Below are 27,735 nucleotides of genomic sequence, written 5' to 3'. Positions count from 1 at the left end.
GCTTCCAGTCTTATACCCCCTTGCTCCAGGTCCACTGCTTTGGAACAATATTTCCACTTATTTGGTGATTCAACTTTTAGCTGTCTCTTTGTTTTGCTAAAATTGGAGATCAAATCTTACTTTTCATTCTCCTTGTTGCTCTTGGATGCTTTCCAGGAAACACCTGTTTTTGCTGCCATCTTTACATTTGAATTTTGACATAATGAAACATAAAGCGAATCAGTATCTTTCCCTGCCTCCTGAACATCACCTTAGTCCATTTCTGACCATTCTTTCTTGTACTACAGGCTCGTTTTGTCTAGCATTTTAGTTCCTATACCCCAAGCCAAATCATAATTATATTGCTTTGTGGTCAGTGTCCATTTAGACTTCCCCATGTGTTTATTTATCAGTCTCTTCACTCACCTTTGCTTCTGCCTTCCCATGCCTTCTCCCAGAGTAGAGCTTTTAGAATTCTTTCAGTGGGGGGCCTGTGAACTAGCCAGTTATTTCAGTCTTTGCTTGCCTGATGATGTCTTTAGTTTGCTTCTACTCTTGAATTTTAGTTTAGCTGAGAATAGAATTCTAAAGGGCCACTTATTTTCCCTTGGCATATTGAAGTTATTTAGTTATGTTTCTATTGTTGATATTAAGACATTAGCTAGCAGTTTAATTTATAGTTTTCTAAACATTTTTTATTTCACATCTGTATAAATAAAGCCAATTTTGAGTCCACATCTCTAGTACATGTATATATATAATATTTATATATTAATAAATCAGTAAGTTAATATATTAATGTATACATATATAATATTTATATATTAATAAATTTATGCATAAATTAATGTACTGGTGTATACAAAATACGACATAAAATAGAAACATAAAAGACTGCATATATGAAAGAAATAATTTAAAAATGGAATTTATTTTCTTAATATAAAAAGAATTTTGCTTTCACTAAATTAATAGCTATAATGATTTTACATTAAAGAATTAAATATGGATAAATATGCTTCATTGGTTTTAAATATCCTGATTGACACTTAATTTAACATACTCTGAAATCAAACAATAGGAAGATCCGGCTACATGTTTGGCTTATTTTGCTGCTTGGTTTAGGGGCTGTAACAGCTCATAGCAAAAACAAAAAATCTGGATCTCTCACAAAGACATGGATGCAAATGGGAACAATCGCTGGAGCTTTGCTAAGTCATGATACTCATCTTCTCACCCTCACTTATCAATTACACAAAACTTTTATTTCAATTCTATTACATTTATATTCCCCCTTGCCCCGCCCCCAGTCAATCAATTATTCTTACAAACCATTTGGAATTTGTTGCATTTTTACACATTTACCATGTGTTTAACTTGCTGAAACTCTTCATTTGGAAGAGCTGTAAACAGGTTAGAAAATTCTATTTCAAGATTTTTTGTTCTTTTTTTTTTTTTTTTTTGTAAATGTGCAGCTATGAGATGCTTTCCTTTCAGAGTTGACATCCTTACATTTTGGCAGGGGAACAAAAAAGTCACATAATTATAGAAAATGTCTTAACATCCCTAACAGCTATAACCACTTCTAGTTAGTTCTTTGTGTCACTCTAGGCAACGCAATTCCATTCTCTCTCCCATTCTGTTGTCCTGCCAGCCCCTAAGGTGCTCCGACACATTCCTGATCCACCCTAGCAAGCTGAGCAGAAAATCCAGGCCCCTGGGAGATGTGGGTACAGGAATCAGTGCACATCCACACGGTGGAATACAGTGCAGCCATGAAGAAATGAGGACACTCAGTGTGTGATGATCTTAGTCAATTTCCAACATAGCATTTAGAGAAAGCAGCAAAGGGAAGAAGGATACGTGAAATGTGATCCTTTCTGCATAAATTTTAAAAAAAAGATCGATATATAGTGCTAGTGTAAACAATTTTCGGGTTGTTAAAAGTTCACAGTGGTTAACAGTCATGGGAAGAGAGACTAGGGAGTGAAAACTTTTTTTTTTGCACTTTTTTGAAGTATCTGAATTGGGTAATTCAGAATATACATTACATACATGTGCATATGTATGTCATTTATGTGTGGATGCATGTGTATATATACTATATATAGTATATTGGAATTATATATATTATATATAAAACAGAAAATTATATGTTATGTATAACAAGATAATATATACTATATACATATGAACAGTAGGAGTTTTCTGTGCAGGGAAACTATAAGCCATTTTTTATGGTTTATTCTTTTTTATTTCTTTCTGTTTAAAAAATTTTTGGAGAAGGGAACTATATTCAATATCTTATAATAGCCTTTAATGAAAAAGAACATGAAAAGGAATATGTGTGTGTGTGTGTGTGACTGAATCCTTATGCTTTACACCAGAAATTAGTACATTATAATCTTCAGTGAAAAATAAATTTTTTAGGGGAAAAAATGTAGAAAACAAAAGATCTCATAGTGTGCCCACAGTAGTTTCCTGGAACTGCCATAATGAAGCAGCACAAACTGAGTGGCCTGCATGGCAGAAATTTGTGGTCTCTCAGTTTCTGGTGGCTGGAAGGCCGAAACCAAGGTGTGGGCGGGGTTGGTTCCTTCCGAGTTCTGTGAGAAAAGAATCTATTCCAGGCATCTCTCCTGTACTTTTTTGAAGTATTTGGATTGGGTAACCCAGCAGGTTCTGCATTCACAGATTTCAGCCAATCACAGATCGAAAGTATTCAGGAAAAAAACCCAGAAAGTTCCAAAAAGCAAAACTCAGGTTTTTCCCCACTCTGGCAACTCTTGACATAGCATTTACATTGTATTTACAGCTGAGGGAGTGGGTATGGCTCAGTGGTAGAGCGAGCGCATGCCTAGCGTGCATGAGGTCCTGGGTTCAGTCCCCAGTACCTCCATTAAAAAATAAATAAATAAATAAAATAAGCAAATGTATTTACAAGTATTTACACAGCACTTACATTGTATTAGGTGTTATAAGTAATCTAGAGATGATTTAAAGTAAAGTATACAGGCGGACTTAGAGGTTATATGCAAATACATGCCATATATTAAATAAGGGACTTGAGCATCTGCAGATTTTGTTTGGGGTTGGGGTGGTTCCCGGAACCAATCCCCTGAGAATATCAAGGGAAGACTATATTTATCATGACAGGACTTCATAGAAGAGGGGAAAATAAATAAATAAAATGGAGATACTCTCTGGAGGAGGTGACATGAGCCCTCATTCTTGAAGGATAAGTTGTCTTTGTCCTTTGATAGGGGGTGGAGTTCATTTCACAACTCCCTCCCTTCTTTCTTCAGAGCAACATGGGAGAATGAATGGTCTGGACACTCAGGAGGTGTCATTTATTCCACGCAGTGAATACAAATAGGGATAGAACTGAAGAGGCCAGATTAAGGGAGTAGATCTCAGATGAACTCAAGGAAGAACTTGCAAACACTCAGAATGGTTCCATAGGGCCTGCCTGGGGGAAGTGGAGGCACAAGGTACAGGAGGGGTCTCCCTGGGGAGACTGTTGGATTAGACCCGTTCTCCCCACCAGGGAGAAAGCTTGGTAGGATATGGGAGAGGGCCGTGGTAAGAGAGATATGCATACAGTACTCCCTGGGAGAAATGAACCCCCAATCACAGGAAGGGGAGTTTGCTAAAACCCAAGCCACTGACAATGGAGGGGACAAAGAGGCAGCGGACTTACTTTAATAAGGAGGGTCTGATTCCCCAGAGCAGGGCTTTGCAGCCATATTTCTCAGAGCCACAAAGTCCAGGCCCAAAACATGGGGTCAAGAGTATGAGAATTCTGGCCCACAATGAATAAACCTGGCCTCAGCAGCTGCCACCGCTCTGGAAATTTCTATGTTGAAAGAATCTGAGCCCTTGAGACTATTTCTAGTTCCAGCTGCTCTGCGGTATTAATAAAGGTCTAATTGCTAAAACCATGTGCAGTGGACATGGTGTTCATTTTCCTGACACATGGAAAATGCGGTTTGGAGGCTGAGCTGTCAGGCCCAAATCACCTCCAGACCCTGCCTAGTGCAGGCACATTTCATCACTGGGCAGGACTTGCTAAGCTTGGTCGATGGCCTCATTATGGCTATTTGTATCTTGACATTGGAGCCGACATGATAGGTTAGCGTTCCTGTCAGAGACCTGGCACCATGTGTCCTTCCAGCCCTATTTCCCAGGGGATGCGGTGTGGACAGACTCCATCACGTCATCACCCCTGAAGATGAAGGAGCAGTTTGTCCAGCGTGGAGATCAGGTTTATAAGGTGTCCTCCAAGTCTCACCAGGCAATTTAACATAGAGAATGCCACCTTGTAACTTGGAGACAATTGGGCTTCCTGTGCAAATCGAGGTGGGTGAGGGTGGTGGAGGTGTAGCCACACGGCTCTGCACATCTGCATGGACAGACACGAGTAGGCTCCATGTCACAGGAGACAGGTCTCTCTTCCTGCCCGCCCGCCCCACCATACCTACAGATCGTGGTTACTATCTCTCCTCCAAATCTAAATATATTTCACTACCTTATTGTTTCATGGTACCACCATACGTATTCATAAAGCTACTCATAAGTTGTTCCTTGTTAAAAATACCAAAGTCCATACATTTATATTTTAATACTAGCTCCAATTTTTTATGGAGAAATCCCCCTCCTAAATTTACTCACTTTTAATTCCTCTTTCTGGCTGGTGAAGGGAGTTCCTAGCTAGCGCTTCGTTCCTTGGTGGGCTTTCCATGCCAGCTTTGGACTTCAGTACCTTAAATGATCCTTCTGAGAGGTTCCATGCAAATATGCCTTGCTGATTTATGCTCCTCCCCACCCCGGCCATTGATAAGCTGTGTGATGTAGTGATTAAGAGCCTGAATATCACAGTCAGAGAAGCCTGGGGTTCCAATCCTGCTTGCACCATTGATACCTCACGTGACCTTGGGCAAGTGTCTTCAATGGTCTGTACCTTGGTTTTCTTACATGTAAATCAGGAAAAATAATAGTACCTCTGCATAGGATAGATATGAAAATTAAGTAAGTTATACGTAATATGCTTTGTAATAAATGCCAGCTATTGGTATTGTCTCCACAGAAAGAATGTGGTTAGATCAAGTAAAAGTGGAGTCCTGGAACCCTCTGGAACAGGAGAGTTCAGTGCCACACCCTCTCCCACAGGGGACACAATAAACAAATGCTGAATTTGCAGAGGTGTTCCTCTACAGGTCTGTACTGTTTCCAGTGTTACCAGAGAATAGTGGGCATGAAATGGTTAAACAGAAAAACCAAGTTTGGTTCCCACTACTGGAGGAGTAGATGCTTGTTCATACTAAACAGGAAATCCAGCCTAAAAGAGGCTGTTTACTGTGGAAGAGTCCTGGCTTCCTATAGCCAGAGGCAGCTCGAAAAGAGATGTCCTTGATTCATAGTGAGCTTGGCAAAGACCAATGCAGATAAGGAGAAGCTGTCTTTTGGTCAAGTGGACAGCAGGAATTTTGCAGGCTATTTTGGGGTTTCAGCAGTGCCCGAACCTGTGCAGTAGCCAGCAGGAACAGCTAGAGCCGTGAAGGATGAAGAATGTGCTTTATGCTCAAGCTTGGTGGAATTGTTAGCAGAGACAACTGGTATGGTTCACGGGTCAAGCCAGTGAGTGATTGGTTTAAAGCCAGGATGATGAAAGAGGATTCAGATGTCATCTGTGCAGAGATATCTGCTTGGAAGAATCTGTCACCCTCACTGTGTGAGTGCTGTGATGAGCCTCCCAGACCCCCAACAGGGATGTGAGCCGGGCTTACTCCCCAGCTGCCAGCACACAGCCCTCGTGTCAGTCCTCTTTGGAATTGCCTTGGCTGGGCTGCCTCACTCAGGGTCACGCCCCTTCCCAGGACAACCTGATCCAGACAGACTGATGCAGGGGTACAAAGGTCCAGTCCTTTTGCCCCAACTCAGGACAGCCCTACAGTTACTGTGTCTATAGAACCCCTCACAAAGTCAGCCCAAGGCTCCTGAGGTGACTACACTGAGACTTGACCTGTCACTCTGCCCAATCCAGCTTCCATCCACTCCCTTCCACGGGTGTGAACTCTAAGAGCAGTCCCTCAGAGATGCTCTGCACACTAATCTCCACCTCTGAATCTCCTTCCCTGCAGACTGGGACTTTCCCCTAATGATCCATGGGCTCCTCTGCAGCTCCCAGTGGGTAGTGGGGTCATGTGACAGGGTGCTGACCAATGGGAGGTGAGCAGAGTAAGGTTGCCCAGGGATCTTCCAGGGATGGTGGAGGCAATGTGTGTGAGACGGCACAGGTTTACATGGAGGAGACTTGCATGTGTGGAAGATAAACCTTCGCTGTGTCTAAGCTCTGAGATTTGGAATTTGTTTTGGTTTCTGTGTTTGTTGTCTTACCAAACGCTAAGTTACCCTGTCTAATCTAATGCATTAGCCATACTCTTTCAAAACTTTTCTAATTCCACAAGTTAATACCTGAATACATTATAAATATTTGTTGCTTGTCTTATGTCTGCTAAAATTATCTATTAGGGAAGTTTATCCCATTTTGTAGATTTAGTTATTCCCAATTAAACAGTATTTCTAATGAATCCTTTTATTGTGTTTATAAATTTTAGTCATTCTCATGGTAATATTTCCAATGAATTCTGTTTTTGTGTGTATTTATAAAGTCCCAAGTGAACTAAACCCTTTAGGTATTTTAACAAATAAATCTGAACAGAACGGCTCCAACTGAAAATTGCAGTCAATGTTCTGATATCCTGAATAGAAAAATTGAGTAAATATAAGCACACGCATTGATTGATTCTTTTAACCAATGTTAATTAAGCATCTATTATGTGTATCATGTGCTTGGAGTTTTGCTCTGTGAGAAGGGCTCCCAAGCCTCAGGAGCTCATTGGTCAGTGGGAGAAGCAGACCTGGGTCCAACTGCCATTGGAGTTCAGTGTGGCAAGGACAGGCCAGGGTGCACAGGTGGCTGGAGGGAGGAAAGGAGGCCTCGACTCTGCCTGTGGAGGGCCAGGGAAAGTGCCACACAGATGACTCTTAAACCAGAACTTAAAGGAAAAGTTGGGATTCACCAGGTACTTGAAGGGGGCCAGGAATTCCAGGCAGAGACATTAGAAACAGTGTGATGCATCCAGGATGTGACAGAGCTGGAACGGGAACCTGGCAGGGTGTGACAGAGGCATGGAAGGTAGGAGATGAGGTGGGAGAGCCAGCACTGCCGGATTCGGGAAGGTCTGTATGTGATGCTGTGGGATTTGGACTTTGCCATTTACTTTTTCATTCATTTATGACCATGTTTGTTGACCTGTTTAATTATTTCTCTTCTGTATGCTAAGGCAGACACAGTTTTATTTTGAGGGGTAGAGTTTTTGCAATCATAAACTTCAGGCATCATCAGAACTGATTTCCTACAGTTTATACCAGTAAAAACAAGACCCTGTGGTACATCCAAACAGCAGAATAATATTCAGTGCTAAAAGGAGATGAGCTATTGGGCCATGAAAAGGCAAGGAGGAAGCTTACATGCCTATTAATAAGTGAAAGAAGCCAGTCTGAAAAGGCTACATACGATGTGGTTCCAACCACATGACATTCTGGAAAAGGTAAACTATGGAGACAATGAAAAAAGATCAGTGGTTGCCAGGGATTGGAGGAGGGAGGGGTGAACAGGCAGAGCATGGAGGGTTTGGGGGCATTGAAACAATTCTGTATAAAACCATAACGGTGGCTTTATGCCATTATACATTTGTCTAGATTCGCAGAATGTACAACACCAAGAGCAAACCCCAGTATAAGCTATGGACTTTGGGTGATGATGATGTGTCAATGTAGGTTCATCAGTTGTAACAAATGTTCTGTCTGCACGGGATGTTGATGACAGGGAAGCACTGCAAGTGTTGGGGCAGAAGGTATATGGGAAAATCTCTGTACCTTCCTCTCAGTTTGACTGTGAACCTAAAACTGCTCTAAGAAATAAAGTATATCCAAAACAACCCCCCAAAAAAGAACCCAGGGACTCTAAGCCCCTTGCTGCCACTTCTCAGACATTTAATCCTGGGCTCCCAAGTGCCCCCAAGCAAATTCTAAGGTTCCCTACAAGATGCTTTCTTACTTGTATTATTAAGATGATCAGCTAATCCCTGTTTGCCCAGAGTTTTCCCAGTGTTAGCACTGAAAGTCCCATGGCCCAGGAAACTCCTCAGCCCAGGACAAACCAAGGTAGTCATTCTAAATTGTGATTAGGAATCTGTCCGATCTGTGCATGTTTTTCTTCTCAAGAGGTCTGAAGCAGCCAAGCCACAAACTACTGCCTTAGCCAGAGACCATCTGGGCTCCGGTGGCCTCTGGCAGCTCTGGGCAGCCAGTCTTTGTCAAGCCACCCTTCTGGCTTTGGGAAGGGAGACATGGCCCTCCTACTTCCACTCAGTTCCAGGCATGAATACCCCACCCCCATCCCCACCCCTTCACACACACCTTAATTTCCCACAGCACAACAGAAGAGTAACGAAACTTCAGAAAGGCTTAGGGATAAAGGAAAGAAAGCTTAGTCTCAAGAGTCATCTCAGGTGCTGGCAGAGGCAGACCCCTGAAGCACACCTCACCAGAGCCCTTATCAGTGCTCCTGGTGCCTGGCTCCCCAGGGCAGAGCCCAGCTCACACCTGCTCCCAGAGAATTCAGGCCCAACTGTCAGATGACTTTGAGAGGGAAAGCACTTCTCTGTCCCTCCAGGTTCAGGCCTGCTTGCCAGAGAGGCAGCAACTACTCCCGACCCCAATATCCATTCTCTTGCCTCCTTCGTAAGAGCACTACCATTGATAGAGGGTGGCAAAGTGTCCAGGTAAAAGGCTATTTCTCATCCCCACAGCTTTGGAAGTGTTTGAGGGACTTTAGAAAGGTTATTTAAAGGAGAATCAGCTGGGTGGCCTCACCCTAAAACACATACAGTTGCACACGCTATTTTTCCCTCTTCCATTTTTCTTCTTTCCAGGATGTGTTATGGATATGATGGCTGGAGCTCTAGCAGCCATCCTGTGATCCTGAGAATGGAAGCCGTTCATTAAGGCTGAGGAGCTACCCTCACAGCTCTGACTGCCTACTTCTAGACTTTCTTTTAGAAAGAGAAGCAAACCCTTATGTGTTTAAGATACCCTTATCTGGACTTTAACCTGATCCTTATATATATGGTTTTTCTCGGAGGGATTGACTATGGGAACATCTTTTCTTGAGGAGCAATCCCAGCCCCTACCACTAGGGGGTGGCCTTGCCCTGTATGCCTCAACATGAGAATTTTATCATTACATGAGTCCAACCTCAGTACATTCTGTATAATTCAGTCTTAAATAACAGTGTGCTTGTGAGAGTTATGGCCCAGTATTGATGGGCTGAGCTGTGCCAAACTCAGTCAAATTCCTCTAGCATGAGATTTGGATCTTGAGTTTTTCTTCTGTTTTCTCCACCCAGATCCTCAGCTTCTGCAAGCAATCCCCCAAACCAGAGAAAGTATACACAGAAGCAGCTCTGATTTGGGCAAAAAAAAAAAAAAAAAAAAAAATTGTATTTCCAAACAACAATGAGCTTCCATGCTAAATGACATTCAGGTTAATGGTAGCTTTACACTTTCCGACAAGAAATGGGTCGATACTTGCTTTATTTTTATGTAAATAAAGGTATCTTTCTGGTGGGTCTAATAAAGGAAGATTCTATGGTGAAAGGATTATTGAAACCTTCACTTCCTACAAGGTAGAAAATTAATTGCAGCACTTAAGTGACTGGTTTTTTTTTTTTTTTTTTTTTTTTTTTTTTTTACAGTTTCCACTCATCAAAGTTTCAGAAATCTCCAGGCAGAGTTTCAGTCGTTAAAAATCTGATGTGAGGGGAGTAACTTATCTAATTCTCACTTTGGCTTAGAGCAAGTTGCTTTCTCAAAATGAAAGTACAGTACCATTGCTGTAAAAAAAAATATTTTTTAAACCCACTCACAACTAACCAACAAAGGAATTTGTGGCGGCAGAAGTGGTTGTAAAACAATCACTTTTGACAGTTTCAGTTCACATCGCCTTGGTATCATCTGTGTCCTCCTTGTCTACCTCCAGTTTACATCCCAGCACTGTAGCATTAAGACTTGGAGGGGTTCATAGAGGACTTATAAACTTTCATTTCTCTTCCCAGTTTCCTTACTGGACCACCGTGTTAGGTAAGAAGAAAAACTGTGCCTATAGAACTGAGAAATATTCACTTCTTTCTCCCCCATCTTAAAGATCACACAGAAAGTTTTCACATGTAATAAAATCAGTACTCACTGAGCAATCTCCAAGTAGAAGAAGGGACCCAAACTAATAGTTCATGGGAACAGAATCAAGTACCTGCATTCTCAGGGAGTCCCTGGGGGGTAGAATTTAGCAAATAAAAATACAGGATGTCCAGTTAAATCAGATTTTTTTGCAATATTTGGGATACTCTTATACTAAAAAGTTATTCATTGTTTATCTGAAATTCAAAGTTAATGGAGTGTTCTGGATCTTATCTGGCAGCTCAGTGAGGGGTGGAGAAAAAGCAGTAAAAAAAAAAAAAAAAAAAAAAAAAAGAACAGATTCTGGACTCTGTCAGGGGGACTGCCCCAGGGAAAGTCACTGATTAAAAACAAGACTGCCCCAAACCACTAGGCCTGTGGGCAGGTGTCCCAGAGCAGCTAATGTCTTCTTGTTATTACCTTGACAGAGTCTCGGATGCCCTCCTGCTCTGGGCATTTTGAGAGCTCAGTTAGAGATGCTGACTAACTGGCTAGTCAGTGACCACTGAGGAAGAGATATGAGGTTCTTCCTCAAGTCTAATATCTTTGGGATTGTGTGTTCTGTACTTTCAGACATATATCCGCTTTGGTCTGGGATGCACATGTCCTCTTCCTAGAAACAAGGCAATCAGTTGTTACTAGGAGGTCCAGCCTGCCCCATTGTCTTTCAGAAGGCAGCCTTTGCAAACTATGGGATAAGAAAAACATTTGGTTTTTCACCTTTCTTGAGTTTTTCTGCCCCGAGTGCTCCGTCTACCAGCTCTGCCAGGCATCTCTTTTCCAAATGCCTGGCTTCTTTAGGACTCACACTCAGAATCCAACGGATGAAGAGATAAAACGATACACACTGTCTCCTCTTACTCCAGTGAGGATACAGGTGGGCAGTGTGCCTTATTAGTCTCCACTCCAGGTTTTGCAGACAAACACGTGAACATGCTGAACTAGGAGTCACTTCCAGCAGGGAATCACAGGTGGGGACCCTCTCCTTCATTCAAATTCCCTTCTGACATGGACCCCTGCATTCAGTAAGGTAAAAGGGCTCACCAACTGTAAGTTTCCTGAGTTTGACAGGGAGGTACCTGAAGATTTAGGCCCATCTCTGGGATGAGGTCCCACTGCTAACTCTGCTCACTTGCCGTCAGGTTTTAGCCCCTCCCTGTACACCTTCATCCTCATATCTTATCTAAAGATCCATCTCCTTTAGAAAAGATCCACCCTTACCTTTAATAGAAGGTATCACTCCCTGGATTCACTCTTCCTTCCCCTGCAAGATCCCAGGTCTCTTTTTCAGTCTGATGTAGCACCACTGGATGGTCAGAGATGTCCATGGCCACTGAAATCTTTTTGTTTTTTTGCTTGTTTTTTAATTTCATCATCATGGGTAGACATGGATCCCTCTGGTCAAAATTCCATTTCATTTCTCAGTATGAGCTGCAGGCACACCAGCCCTTTTAATCATGGATCTGTTAAATTGGGCACGAACACTGAGATAATGTGGTCTGAATCCTCACTGAGAGAGATCTGTTTGCTCCTTGACGAGGCAACCCAGGCCCATTATCATGCAGAAAGGCTTTCTGCCAGAGGCCAAGAAGCGTGGAGGAAGGAGCTAGGTTACCCATTAACAGATGCTCCCTTGAAAGGGCCTGGGAGAACTGTAGGCTGGATTAAATTATTTAGGTTCAACCCATCTCCTTCTGGGGGAAAGGGAAGGGGAGTGAGTTTGGTTGGAGTTCTTCACGTTACACGGACAACAACAAATGTTCACCAGGGCTTAACTGTGGGGGCCTCATTTTCTTTAGAATAGCTTCACTGATGTTGGTCCTCTCTAAATTAGGAATGAAGTTGCTTTTCCAGCCAGGTTACTGCAAGATGAGTCACTCAAAGTGAATCTTGTTACTTCCACCTTACATTATCTATCAGAGCTCATGGAGTCCACTTTCCCCCCATCTGATGTCTCTTTGTTCTTCCTATGATTCTTCGTCTCTGACCCCTGTTTCCCATATACTACTGGTTCCTGCCATAAATCTGGCTTTCTCAGACTTCTAGATCTTGACACATAGTGTCCTGCTGTCTGGAATGATCTTTTTTCATCCCTCTTGCATCTGACTTCCTCATACTTGTCCTTCTGTTACTGACCAGGTTTCTTGGACTCCTCAATCAATAGACCAGACAAGAAATTCAGGCAAGGCTTCACTGGGACTTGTGCTACAGCACGAGGGAGTGAAAACAAGTAACTAGTTCCCTTGCTTGCTCCCTGAGTGAGGAAGAGCTGGTCCCTTAAATGGGATGAGGGTAGGGGTGGTTCCATGAGTTGGCCAGAGGGGTGGCTTAGGGGGTCTGCCCACCCCCTTGGTGGTGCTGTGTTCAGGGATCATGCATAGTACCCTGCTTTTGCTCCTACACCTCAGAACTGCCAGTTGGATGTTTGGTCTTTTTGTATCTTGTTGTTCATATTTTGCTCCAACAGTGCATATATAGAGATAATTTTAGTCCCTTTTAGTTTCTTTGTATTTGTTGCTTGAGGAGACATTTGTCCAGGTGCAAGCACTGTAGCAGAGTCCCAGGTCACAGGTCCAAGCCTGTCTCACTTCCAGTCCCAGAGTAGCCATGCAGACCTCCTTAGCAGGGCTTCTCAAAATTAGTATGCCTAAGAATCACCTGGAGATCTTAAAAATATTGATTCCTTTTTCTCATCTCTGTCCTCCTCCACCCAATTCTGATTTAGTAGGTCTGGGGTGGAGTAATTTAAACAAGTTCCCACATAATTCTTGTTAGTGCTGTTCTGCAGACCACACTTTGGGAACCGCTCCCCTAGACTAAATTAAATTCCCCAGCTCTGTGATCCTGAATCTCCTGATATGTATTCTATCAAAACACCTTATTGTTACTACCCCTTTAGTGTCTGTCCTCCCTGATAGGCTGAAAACGTTGCGAAGGCAGGTTGTGTCTATATTATTTGCTGCTGTATCTTCATCAGTTAGCTCAAGGAATACTGTTAAGCACATGGGATGTACTTAATAAATCCAGCAGTTCTAAGAAGGAGGTGGGAGAAAGGAGAGTCATCGCATGCCGGGAATGTTCAACACGTGAGCGTGTGGTTTCCAAGGCAGTTTTCAAAGGGAGCTGCGGAATGTATCAAACTATGGCCTTTGGAAGAAAGATCTAGACAGCTTCACTGGTAATTTTGAATATCACTATCTGCATGATTTCTAGTATCTTTGTGGGGGGAAAACCTATGAGATGGTATTTTCAGTTCTATCTGATAAGGAAGCTTTGCAAACATCTACTCAACTGGAGTGATGGACAAATCCAGATAATAAGCCAGGCAAATTCACTCACTTTCCATCCTGAGCATCCCTTGCGTGGAAGGCATGATTGTAGAATAATACATGGGCAGAGTGTAGACTCCGGAGTTAGACCGTCCTAGAAGGCAACTCTGCTGCTTCCCAGGTCTGTGACCTCAGGCAAGGTAATTTAACAGTTCTGAGCCCCCGTTTCCTTGTCTATGGACGAGGATAAAATAATACCTATGGAGAGGCAGTAGGTGCAATAGTTTAGAGCACAGTCTGCCTGGATTTGAATCCTGGCTCCTTCACTTACCAGCTGTATGACATTGGGCAAGTTATTTAACTGCTATATGCCTTAATTTCCTTATTAAAAAATTCAAAAATTATTGAATTGAGTTAAACTATATTAAATTGCTAATTTGTAGGTCAAAACAGTTAAATATCAGTTATTTCAAATGATGCGAATGAATACCTATCTCCTAGGCTTATTAAGATAATTAAATGAGTCCATTTTAGGTCACATATTAAGCGCCATGTAACACGTAGCTCTGATTGCACAGTTGAGTTCATTAGGGAATCGAATGAGTGTGATAGTGATAACACTTAGCACAAGAACATGGGAAACATTCAGTAAAGAGCTACCTGTGGTTAGTTTTTCATAACCTATGATAACCCCTTCTTAGGAATATCTGACTTTAAAATTGCAAATACTTGTAAATGGCTGTCTGCGCGCTACCTCTAAGTCCTGCAGTTCCTGAGCATGCACAGGCTTATTGCCAAGAACTTGAAGAGGCTGGATGGAAGTTAGGAAGAGCAGGGGCAGATCAGGACAATGGGCCTGGAAGAGACAGAAGCCCAGGGCGGGGACAAGGTACCACGTGTTAGCCTCTTGCCTCCCAATGTAATGTCGTGTGGTTATGTTAAACCATGTGAAATTGTTATTTATGTAGGTCAAAAGTGGTTACATATTCGAAATTTAATACAGTTAAATCTAATACATTTATCCAGCCTGTCAGTTAGAGTCTGTCAGTTAGACAGTCTGTCAGTTAGAGATCTATACCATATCTCTGTTTTTCTTCGCATTTTGACATCTTTGACATTGGGATGCGTCTTACAATCATGTGTTTCTTTAACATGGTTGATATTCTTTCCCTTCTTCCTTATGAGCCTCTGGCTTCTGTAACCCATGTTTCCCCCTCTTTGCCCAGTGTCCCCAGGAAGGTAGCTCGTTGACCTCAGCCCTGGGATCAACAGTTTCTTCCCATAATTATTAATAACTAGGTTGCCTCAACTTCCATTTTGTTCTTCCAGCCTTCCAACATCTGTGAAACGATTTCCTATATTAATTCTCCCCTGTTTGAAATACCTAGCCTGGTTTCTCTTTTCCTGGCTCTGCTATTATAGGTATGAATTTAAAAAGCAGCTTTAAATGCAAACAAGAGAGTTAAACATTCACACAGTTATGTGAACTATATACATCAGATTAGTTTCTCTTTATCATGATTTTTTATTCACCAGACATTAATTTAGCATCTAGTTTGAACCAGAGACTGTGCTCCTACTATTGGGAAAAGGTTGAAAAAGAGTTCTTGTCCTTGAGGAGCTTCGAGTCGGGGTGGGGCTAGGACAGCAGAAGACACAGAGATCACAGTTTGACAAGAGCTATGGGAGCACACCGGGGGCCCCTTCCCAGTCCCAGGCAGGCGAAGTCAGGGAAGCCTTCTCCAGGCTGTTCTGCGTGCCCTGCCGTGGAGAAGAGGAGGGGGTTGGGGAGGAGCTTCCAGGCAGAGTGAGGAGCGAAGGCCCAGATCTAGAGAGCAGGGTTCTTTCAGGACCCTGAAGTGTGTCTGTGAGGTTGGGGACGAGGTGGAGGTTGACAACAGCTAAAACTGGAATGGTAGGCAAGGGATCAGATCATGAAGGATGACGTACACGATATTGAAGAACTTTGTCCTTCTACTGAAGTCACTGGAAAACCATTGAAAATAGTGACTGGCTCAAGTTTACAGATAGGAAGTTACCACTGGCTGGCAAGGGAGGACAGCATATTTTCTAGAAGATTCCAAATGACCCACTGGCTGATTAATACAAGTTAAGGTATTAATGGTTCCTTCTTTTCATTCACCAAATATTTAATGAGCACCCACTGTATATCAAAAACTATGTTTGATCTTGGAAACATGAAGACAGACAAGGTGAGTTTCATACCTTCAAAGAGCTCACTGTCCCATGGGGGGGAAAGACTCTTATGTAATTGTGATAAGTATTATAGAAATACACAAGAGAGAGAGACCAGACCAAGTAGAAGAAAATGGAAGGCCTCAGAGAGGAAGTGATGATGCCTTGAATCTTGAAGGGTGAGTGCAGAGCACAGAACATAAAAGAGCAGGAATACAGCATTTCAGCGTACCATTTGGATCAGAAAGGAACACAGTGTTCTGGATGTGCTCAGGGATTAGCAAAGAGTCTGAAGTTCCTAGGCTACAAATAAACGTAAAATTAATTGGACATGAAGTCCTGAGACCCAGTTATAAAGGACCTCAGAAGCCTTGTGGACAATGACCCATTTAGGCAACAGACAATCAATCACTGAAGGTTTTTGAGAGGAGTGGGGATTAATGAAATAAGATTCACACTTCAGAAGATTATGTCTGGAGAATAAAATTGAAAAATAGAGACCAGCAGCAGAGACCAGTTATGAAGCTGAGGCAATAGTTCAGTTGGTCAAGAACTTGAAATATGAGAAACGGTAGAGATAGACAAGAGCAAACCAATCCTGGGTCCGTAGCCTCCAGCCTAGAAAACATTTTCACGTTAAAGCATCTATTAGTTCTCAAAGGAAATCTCAGAAATACCCTTGTATTCATCTTTCTCAAAACTTTGTCAAAATCTATTGAACTGTCTTAAAATTCACGCCCTAGTAGAACAGTCTTTTATCATTCTGGATCCTTTTGGAAGGCATCCTAGGGAACAGACCACAGAGCTAAGGGAAATGCTGGAAGGAGAAACGTGAGGATGTGATGCAAAGTGCAAGCAAATACTTCGTGAGATGCAGGAAAACAGCTTTTCAAAGAAGAAAAGGAAGGGAGCTGGGGTACAGAAGGGGAAAAGAGCTGAGTCTTGGCTCTGAATGAGACAAGATGCTTGGGAGGATTTGATTTTTCCTTCTGACTGAAGGGGAGAGAGAGGAAAACCATGGGAACAAACAGTGGTCAGAGGCTACAAAGGCAAACACCTCCGGAAACGGGGCAGGTAACATAAATAGTTCGGTGAAGCAGGCTTGGTTTAAGAACATGGAAGCACATGGTCAGTGAAAGCAGAGGATACCCACAAGCTCCAGCCAGTTGTCATGTGGAAATGCATCGTGGCCAGATCTTGTGATTTTTCAAGAGAAGCCAGAAATCTAGATATTCCTGTAAAATTACTCACTGTGTTCAATGTGGGCAACTAATTCAGATTTTTTCTAAACACCATGCTAGCCAAGTAAAACACATCATGGCTGCATTTGGCCCTTGGGTGGTCAATTTATAACCTCTGATTTAGAGGAAAAGGGAGGGTTATTCTTTGAATAAATCCAACTAGCCACAGCTGATACGCGGCCCACTTCTGCAAGAATATAAACAAGGTGTGAAAGTATGCTGTTTCCAAAAAAAAAAAAAAGTCTATTGAATCTACTGGCTAATTTTGGAAAGATGTTACAGAATGTACTGATATGTAAATGTGGTCTTGTTTTGGTGGGAAAATTTTTATAAAGCTGAAGTAGAAGGAAGGAAATCAATCTTCTTGGAAGTAGTCTCTAACATCTTTAAAAAGCCGGGGTTGAAGAAAATGACCCTTGGGAGAAGATCGTGGTCTAATGTCTTTCAGGAGCTAGCACTGGTGAAGAAAGTCAACTATTTTACTATGTATCACAGACACAATATGAAGAGTTCCTGGGAATCAGTAGTAAGACAATGCCCTAACAGAACATGGACAAAGACTGCACAGTTCACACCTGGAAGTTCAAAAGGAACTGTTACAGGTTTTTCACATATAAAAATGCTTTGATCAACCACTTATCATGTAAGAAATCCAAATTATAACAATGTTTCCCATCCTATAATGCTGCAAAAAGTTAACAAGAAATTTGGATAATCAGCTATGTAGACAAAGGTGCTGGGAAATGGCTGTGTCATACATTGGTGGTGTAATTGTAAACTGGCGTGGCTGATAGGGAAACCGAATTAACGGGGTCTACTAAAATTAAAAAGTATGTGTGCTTCTTGACCCCTAGATTTCTAAATATAAGAATTAATTAATTCGATGGTTTTATTCACACATCTGGGAAAGGATACATGTATTTTATATATAGATATAAATACATACATATATATGGATATAGATATACACACATATGTATTCATTAGAGCATCACTTATAATAACAAAGGATTTTGAAAGAAACTAAATGCCCACCAATACGGAAATAAAATAAATGATGGTCCTCTCAAACAATGAAATATACTGAAGCCGTTAGAAAGAAGCAGCTCACTATGTACTGAAATGGACATGTTTTCAATATGCATTAAATGAAAGAAGCAAGGGTAAGAAGTGCACATTGTATAATAACATTTAGGATTGCATGATTATATACTTATATCTTATAGAATAGCTCAAGAAGGTTTGGGAAATATCTTTTAAGAAGGGATGCCTCTTGGGGAGGGCAGACCAGATGGAAAACAGAGATGGGAGGAATTAACTTTTTGCTATATATTCTTTTGTATATGTTGATTTTGTGTTTTATATATATATATATGCACGCATACAAGTAAAATGTAATGTATATTGTTTAGTGTAATAATATGTGTAGGATATAATATTCATGTTTATATTACCTATTAAAAACATTATTTTAGAGGACCTACTAACTAAAAAAAAAAAAAAAAATCACTAACTTATGGGCAATCCTCTTTAAACCTCCTCTTCTTTTTGAATCCCAAGATCAAACTTTGGCTTCAAAATAACTAGTAACTCTCCCACAACTTTGGCTGTTGAAGTAATTGTTATTTGTCCTATGCTATCTTAGATTCATTAGCTTTTCCATCCAACATGCTAGTGAAAGTACATCCAAACCCACAAATGTGAAAAACTTAGACCCAGAAGTAGGACTCATCTATGTGAAAGTTCTGGGTCAGTTTTCTTTGCAGGAGCCCAGATGGCTCCTGAGCGTCTCCCTGAATCATTCCGCTAAGTGAAATAAAATGGTGAGGCGGGCATTTAAATGACAAGCAAAGCCTGGGCCCACTGTTCTAGAAGTGGAAAATTCTGTGAACTTTTTATGTTCCCACTGTGTCCTAGCGCAGACTATCTTTCTCAGGCAGACACGGAAGCATATAGAGGACTCAGAAATCCCATTAGTTTCAGAGTCTACTGCCAATAAATTTAATAAGAGATGGAAGCAAGGTTATTTGTTTGTTTTACGGCATTAAGACTGCGCAGAAAGAAACTCTTGGAAGAGTTTAGATCAGTGGGTGAGTAAAATATTAACGATTATTCGCCAAATCTCCAAATACCCCCGACCACCTACTAAGTGCTAGGTCAGTAGGCTAGGTACCATCGTAGGTTTACAATGATGGATAAGGAGTTTGTAATCTAATTCCATACTTCCCAAAGTCTCCTCTGAAGAGCACTAAATTCTAAAGAATATTGACATTGTTACAAGACAAAAAAAAAAGATATCCTTGATAATTAGATTCAGAAAGAAAGCAAATAAATTAATCAGATATTAAATGATTTTCATTGGTGTAGGACTTTTTAGATCTTTTAATATGCTCATGTTCAATGTGAATTTTCTAGAGAGGGGCAGCCTTTTCCAAAATTATTTGAACACAATCAGCTTTTTCTAGGAGCAGCTGGAGGGCCCAGTGTCTATGCAACATACGTCAGGAAGCAATAGCCTTAATGGAGAGAGAAATATAAGTACATATGTGAAAAGTTAAATAGCAAAATAAAACTTACATAAAGCAAGCTGGGTTTTTTATTGAAATACAGTTGATTTACAATGTTGTGTTAAAGTTTCTGATGTACAGCAAAGTGGTTCAGTTGTATATGTGTGTGTGTACATATATATATTCTTTTTTACATTTTTTACATTATGGTTTATTACAGGATATTGAACATAGCTCCCTGTGCTATACAGTAGAACCTTGTTTATCTATTTCATATATAGTAGTTTGTATTTGCTAATCTCAAAGTTCTAATTTATCCCTCCCCTACCCCTTTCCCCTTTAGTAACCATAGTCCATTTTCTATGTCTATGAGTCTGTTTCTGTTTTATAAATAGGTTCATTTGTATCATATTTTAGATTCAACATATAAGTGATATCATGGTATTTATCTTTGTCTGTCTGGCTTACTTCACTTAGTATGATCATCTCTAAGTCCATCCATGTTGCTGCAAATGACATTATTTCATTCTTTTTTATGGCTGAGTAGTATTCCAGTGTGTGTGTGTGTGTGTGTGTGTGTGTGTGTGTGTGTGTGTGTGTACCACATTTTCTTTATCCAGTCATCTGTTGATGGACATTTAGGTTGCTCCATGTCTTGGCTATTGTAAATAGTGCAAGCACACTGGTTTTACCTGCCCAAATTCTGGTGTGGATGTAATGAACAGCTTGAGTTCCAGAGGTGACCTAGAGTTGGAAAGGCCAGATGGAATGGAAAGAGCTGGGACCAAGCCACAAAGAAGGGACATATCAGCCACGGAGGAGAAGCAGCTGAAAGTGACAGAACTATTCAGAGGAGGAAGGAGAGCAGCTTGGCAGAAACAGAGGGTTTATTATATAGGAAGGAAAGGGAGTTTAGTCTAGGTAGGACTGGATTGGAAGGGGCCTTGACTGCCAGGTTAAGTAATCTGAATCTCGTTCTACAGGCAATAAGGAACCTTGAAAACCCTGTAAGCAGGACACTAAAATGGTCAAAGTAGTCTTCTAAGAAAATTACCCTGGTGCTCATTTGAAGAAAAGACTGGATGGAGGCAGTGAAGTGGGAAGGGAAGGAAATGGGAGCCAGGAACTAACCATGAGATAGAGGTCTGGCATAGAGGTCAGTGCACAGACTATTAAAAGCATGTTGAATGAAGAACTAACAGGTTAAATGGTTATCAGTGCATGACATGGGATTTGTAGTCCAGATGATAAGGTGAATGGTGCCATTCACCTGAGCAGGATAGTTTTTGTGATAAAGATTTGTGTTTTGCCCTCTGAGATTTTCCTTACTATCGTCCCCACTTCCAATCCCCATGAATTTCACAAAAGCAGGCAGGCTTTCCATACTTCTCTGCTTGAAGAATTTTTGCCTGAAGAGCTCTCAGCTCCTCTTGTTTTCTCTATGACCAAAACTCACAAGAGGATGATACTGGATAGCCTAGAAGGATGAGCAATAATAATAGCAGAGAAAGGAGCTCCTTCAAGATCAGGGAGAGAGAGGGCAGCAGAAGTGGGTTCAGCAGAAGTAGGTTCCAAAAGACTAGGAAAAACGTCCCAGGCGGAGTATGCACCCAGTTCAGCTCAGTGACCACCACCTCCAGGAAGATGTCTAGCTTCAGAGAGGATAGTGCAAGATGAACCTGGAGAAACCACAGAAGCTAGGTCCATCTGGAAGAGCTGAAGAGTCCCATGCTTCCCATTTAAAAGTGCAAAGAACCAAGTTTGGGTAAGGGTGAGGAACAGTAGGAATGCTAATTGCTATCTAAGTATAACCGACTTGGGAGAGCAGTTTGGCTTTATCTAGTAAAACTAGAGACTGTCCCAAATCCCCTGGGTGTACACCCTAGGAAATCTCCCACATGTATGCACCAGGAGGAGATGGGTAGAAGAATGATGAAGGGCAACATTGTACAGAGGAAAACCGGGAATATCTTAAAATCCAAGAAGAGGATGTTTAAATACATGGTGTACATTCACAAAATGGACCGTTAAATGAATGAACTAGAGCAACATGGATGGATTTCCAAAAACACAATGTTGAATATGAAGAGCATGTTTCTGGAGGAAATTATCATTTATATAAAGATTTCCAACATGCAAACCGTGCAAAAGTATATCATGTATTATTTATGCACATACACACAAAGCAAAATGGTGAAGCAAGTGTGGGTTCCACAGTCATTAAAGTCAGGATAGCGATTACACTTAGGGGTGGGGGATGGGAGGGAAAGTGGATTAGAAAGGGGTCATAGAAGCTTCCACTCTGTCCGTAATAGTTGTTCTTTTTCAATTTGAAGGAACTAGAACAAAATGTTGGTATCTGTCAAAACAGTGGTGGGTACACAGATGTTTGTTATATTAACCTTCACGTTTGTCTGAATTTTTAAAATATTTCACTCAAAAATATTTTTAAATTATTTTAACAGCTTTATTGAGATATAATTAAGTGCATAAGTTTAAAGTGAATACTTTGATGTTTTGACATATGTCTACATCCTTGAACCATCACTGTAATATAGAGAATGAACATAACTATTATCCTCCAAATTGTCCTTCTGCTTCTCTTTAATTGCTTTTTACCTCTCTCCCCTCTCCACCCCTACTCTGAGGCAACCAGTGATCTGCTTTCAATTCCTATTAATTCATTTCCATTTTAGAAAAGTGTGCATAATTAGAAGCATAATTAGAAGTACAAACTCTTTTTTTAGTCTTTTTATTTACCTTCTTTTTTATTGAAGTATAGTTAGTTTACAATGTTGTGTCAATTTCTGGTGTACAGCATAATGTTTCAGTCATATATATATATATATATACATACATATATTTGTTTTCTTATTTTTCATTGTAGGTTACTACAAGACATTGAATATAATTTCCTATGCTCTACAGTATAAACTTGTTTATCTGTTTTATGTGTAGTAGTTAGTATCTGCAAAACTCGAATTCCCAGTTTATCCCTTCCCACCTCCTTCCCTCCCTGGTAACATAAATTTGTTCTCTATGTCTATGAATCTGTTCCTGTTTTATAAATACATTCTTTTGTGTCCTTTTATTAGATTCCACATGTAAGTGCTATTATATGGTATTTTTCTTTCCCTTTCTGGCTTACTTTACTTATAATGTCAATCTCCAGGTCCACCCATGTTGCCACAAATGGCATTATTTTATTCTTCTTTATGACTGAGTAGTATTCCATTGTATATATATAATATATGTATATAATGTATATATATACATATATATAATGTATATGTATATAATGTATATGTATATAATGCATATATGTGTATATATATGTATATATATAATATATATATGTATATAATATGTATATATATATATATATATATATATATATATACACACACCACAACTTCTTTATCCATTCATCTGTTGATGGACATTTAGGTTGTTTCCATGTCTTGACTATTGGAAATAGTGTTGCTATGAACATTGGGGTGCATGTGTCTTTTCAAATTATAGTTTTCTCTGGATATATGCCCAGAAGTGGGATTGCTGGATCATATGGTAAGTCTATTTTTAGTTTTTTAAGAAACCCTGTACTGTCCTCCATAGTGGCTGTATTAATTTACATTCCTACCAGCAGTGTAGGAGGGTTCATTTTTCCCCACAGCCTCTCCAGCATTTATTATTTGTAGACTTTTTAATGATGGCCATTCTTACTGATGTGAGGTGATACCTCATTGTAGTTTTGATTTGCATTTCTCTAATAATTAGTGATGTTGAGCATCTTTTCATGTGCCTGTTGGCCATCTGGATGTCTTCTTTGGAGAAATGTCTATTTAGGTCTTCAGCCCATTTTTTTACTGGGTTGCTGGGGTTTTTTTTAATATATATTAAGCTGTATGAGCTGTTTGTGTATTTTGGAAATTAGTCCCTTGTTGGTCACATAATTTGCAAATATTTTCTTCCACTCTGTAGGTTTTCTTATTTTGTTGATGATGTCCTTACCTGTGCAAAAGCTTTTAAGTTTAGTTAGGTCCCATTTGTTTATTTTTGCTTTTATTTCCATTACTCTAGGAGCTGGTTTGAAAAAATATTGCTGTGATTTATGTCAAAGAGTGTTCTGCCTATGTTTTCCTCTAGGAGTTTTATAGTATCCAGTCTTACATTTAGGTCTTTAATCCATGTTGAGTATGAACTCTTTTTTGAATGGCTTTTTTCATTCAGTATACTTACATTGACATCCATCTATGTCATTATGTACATAGTCCCTTCCTTTTTCTGCTGAGTAGCATTCCATTATATGGGTATTCCACAATTTATTTACCATTCACCTGTTGATGGACTTTTGGGTTAAGATCTGAAAATTCTTCATAAATTCTGGATAGAAGTCATTTATCAGATATGTGATTTGCAAACATGTTTCCCAGTCTGTGGTTTCTCTTTTTATTTACTTAACAATGTCATTCAAAGAGTAGTTCTAAATTTTAATAAAGTCCAATTTATCAGTGTGTTCTTTTGTGGATTGTGCTTTGGTTTTGTAACCAAAAAAATCTTAGCTGACATCACAAAGAGTTTCTCCTCAGTTTTTCCCTATAAGTTCTATAGTTTTAGGTTTTATATTTAGGTCTACGATCCATGTATTTAGTTAATTTTTGCATATGATACAAGCTATTTATTGAAGAATTTTTTGTTGTTGTGTTTTTTCTTCTAATTAAAAAAAATTTTGCATACAAATATCCAATTGTTCTAACATCATTTGTTGCACCTTTGTAGACCTTCAGCTTGCATATCTTTTGTCAGATTTATCCTTAAGTATTCCATCTTTTTGATACTATTGAAAATTAGTTTATTTTTGGAATCTCAGCTTCCAGTTGTTCATGCAAACTTGCAAAACTCCCTTATTACTTCTAGTAGCCTTTTATAGAAATTTCTACATAGACAATCACTTCACCTGTGAATATTTGTTACTTTATTTCTCTATCTAGATGCCATTTTATTTCTTTTTCTTGCTTGATACCATTGGCTGGAAGCTCCAGCATAATGTGTTCTGGTTCTTTTATGTGATGGTCAGTCTGATGCAGGCACAAGAGGAGACATGGGAGAAGGTCACAAAAGCAGAATTTTATTATACTTACAGGTCCTAGAAACAGGAGGCACAGCACGCCATGCAGGGCCGCATGGGGAAGACTCAGTTGGTCAAGAGGTATAAAGCAGGAGTAAAGAGAAAGCTGAGGCTAGCGTCTTTCTGGGGGTTTCTGCAGGAAAGGCAAGGCAGGGCAGGGTGACAGTTTAGGACTTGTTAGTTTGAATAATTTCTGCTGGCTTTGGGCTATAGAGTGGTCTCTAGTTGCCCAGTACCTGGTCCTGGACCAGTTAAGGCAGAAGAATATTGCCCCCTGGGTGCACAGGCCAGATGGAGGAGCTTTGGCTCTGAATCAGTTTGCACATCAAAGGATTCTTCCAACTGAGCTCTTTGTTGTCTCTAAGAATTGGCCAGCCCCAGGACAGGGGTCTCTCTCTGACCAGAACTGTTTTTTTAAGATGTAAAAACATCAAAATATACAGAAAAAATATATATGTAGCCTACATATTCAAAATTATATGTATATAAATGATATAGATGTAGAACAGAAGTGGTGACAGCAGATATCCTTGCCTTGTTCCTGATTTTATGGGCAAAGTATTTAGTCTTTCCCTATTAAATGTCATGTCATCCACAGTTTTTTTGTAGATTCCTTTTATGAGGTTGAGGAAGTTCTCTTCTATTGCTAGTTTGCTGGTAGCCCTGGTTTGTTTTAGTGGAGAATGGTATTTAGAAGCCAAGATCTGGGTACTGTAGTTACTCACTGCTATTGGGATATTGCTGCTCCCAGGCTCTCTCAGTGGACAGAGCTATGAAATCTTTATAGGTGCATATGTGAAATCATGAGCTTACACCAATGCCTCTGATTCTAGTCCATCACCGCAGGGTCATTCTAGTTTTCTCCTTCCTAACACTGTTCAGCCTCTGACACCCTTGGTTTCCCTCTCACTTGAACACCCTCCTTAAGCCCCTTGAACTTTCCATGCCAGCCACTCCATTGTGCTCCCTCCTATGCAGGTGCCCTTGTCATTTTCTTTGGCCTCTGACATCTTTCTCTGGGACATGATGGCTTCCCCCACTCACCTCCCTGCCCCCAGCATGGGATACCAAACTTGCCAAAGTTGCTCTGCCTCATGAAATGCTTTTAGGATAGAATTATTCAGAAAGGGAAGATTAAGAGGAAGAACTAAAAATATCTTTTTAATAACAATAGAAAAGAAATTCCTGTGTCTCGAGTGCAACAGAAATAATAGAATGGTTAGGTATTAGGGGTCCTTGCCAGTTGGGATAAGGAACATCTTGGTAGGCACCTTAAGCTTTCTTAATGCTTGAGTACTGCTTCAGAACCTAGAGGGATCTTGGCATAATCTTTGAGGGGCAGGGCTGAGACCCTGTAACAAATGAGAGAATTTCTTGCTGACTTGGAGGGATGGAATTCCAGAGTCAGATTCATATTGATTTTTTTAAAAATAAGAAATGTAATAGTTCTTGACCTTTTGAGTTCATGACTGCAAAGTCACATTTGCTTCAAGCAGAAATAGAGAAATGGAAGAGTTTGGAGGTAACAGTGGAAGAGTCCACCAGGTGCTTAAACATGGGGGCTAGAGCTGCAAAGAGGGATCAGCACTCGAGGTTATTGATTCGGTGAATGGTTGCCTAGTGCAAATACTAGTTAAAACCATATGAATAGATGAGCTCTCCAAGGGAGAGAGGGGATAAAGAACAGTCCTGGACATAGGTCCCTGCCTTGTATGTGCAGTTGGGGTGGGTAGAAGGAAAGGAGACAGCAAATATTTAGCCAAGCTCAGATAGGTGGGTAACTCAGTACACCCCAATAATCAGGAAGCCAAGAAAGAAAGAATGAGTTTGATAGCATCATGTGCTCAGAGAGGGAGAGCAAACTGAGACTGAGTCATCATTAGACCCAGTGACTGAGAGATAACGAATGTTCTTGCAAGTGCAAGTTTAGCAAGTTGTGAAAAAGATGCCCATTGCAGCCACTTAAGTAGACAATGAGGTTGAAGATACCTCTGAATGAGTGTAGATCATCCTGAGAGTTTCGTTATGAAAAGTAGAGAAATTGAGCACTGATTTGAGGGGGAACGTGAGTGTAAGTACAGTTGTCCTTGGTATCTGCAGGGGATTGATTCCAGGACCCGCTGCTGATACTGAAATCCATGGATTCTCAAGGCTCATTGTTGGCTTCTGTTTCCCTATCCAAGGATTCAACCAACCATGGGTCATGTAGTGCTATAGTTATTGAACAAATCTGCATGTAAGTGGACACGCGCAATTCAAACCTCAATTGTTCCAGGGTCAGCTGTAGAAGATTTTACTGATGAAAAACCTAGGATGGATGTTTAATAACAACCATTTTTGCCATCCTTGAATATTACTATTGCAAAACATTTGTTACAATTCCAAAACTTTATTTTTAGAGAGATGATTCACTCACCAAGTGTAAAAACAAGGAAATCTGCATTGAAAATGTAAATGCCATAAAGCGATAAATATTTTCAAATCCTAAATACAAGTGGAAAAAGTATTTTTTCTCTCTTTTTAAAATATTTTATTTGCATTATTTTTTATTGAAGTATAGTTGGTTTACAATGTTGTGTCAATTTCTGGTGCACAGCATAAGGCTCCTGTTTACCTAACAATTGCTGATCCAAAGGAGGGGAGTTGGGGTCCTGGGGGAGAGAGCTGTGGAGACAGAAGTGTGTGAGATCAGCTCAGCAAATGGCCAGGGGCACCAGGAACTGGGCCTCTCTGAAGCCACCCTTTGGGAACTTCTGCTGCTTCTCTATCAAGCATTGGAGAAGCCTGGAAGCTTGCCTGTTATCAGCTTTCTACAGCTCACAGTTCTCTCTTTATAATGCAATATGCTTTGTGCGCAAGATGTTTTCAACGGATCCCTGACTGGATAGCGCAAGGAAGATGGTGGAAACCTGTTTTGGGGGCTGCCAGTGTCCCAGCTCAGATCTCCTGTTTGAAGACAGTTCGGAGAGAACAGTGTAACTGGAAGCAAGATAATTAAATCTGAATTAACTGGAGATAGATGATTTTTTCTATTCCTATTTAAAGTAGAATGATGAGACTATAAAAATACTGGAGCCAGTGGAGCAGGACACAGAAGAGAATTATGAGCTGCTC

The 27,735-nt window shown here is 40.5% G+C and overlaps 2 long non-coding RNA genes across 2 annotated transcripts in view; one reads left to right on the top strand and one right to left on the bottom strand.

Moving 5' to 3' along the window:
- The window catches only part of LOC116667127, a 41,436-nt gene extending 29,563 nt beyond the window's left edge, over positions 1 to 11,873 (bottom strand). Inside the window, exon 1 of the long non-coding RNA XR_004323886.1 lies at positions 11,502 to 11,873. This is a non-coding gene — a long non-coding RNA (uncharacterized LOC116667127). The remainder of the gene's footprint in view (positions 1 to 11,501) is intronic.
- LOC116667129 overlaps positions 1 to 27,735 on the top strand; it is a 153,873-nt gene that overhangs the window by 37,739 nt on the left and 88,399 nt on the right. The gene's annotated exons all lie outside the window — the stretch shown is intronic.

This window comes from Camelus ferus, chromosome 11 (genome assembly GCF_009834535.1).
Source record: "Camelus ferus isolate YT-003-E chromosome 11, BCGSAC_Cfer_1.0, whole genome shotgun sequence".
In the NCBI taxonomy this organism is placed as follows: Eukaryota; Metazoa; Chordata; class Mammalia; order Artiodactyla; family Camelidae; genus Camelus; species Camelus ferus.
This window is presented reverse-complemented; position numbering and strand designations above follow the sequence as displayed.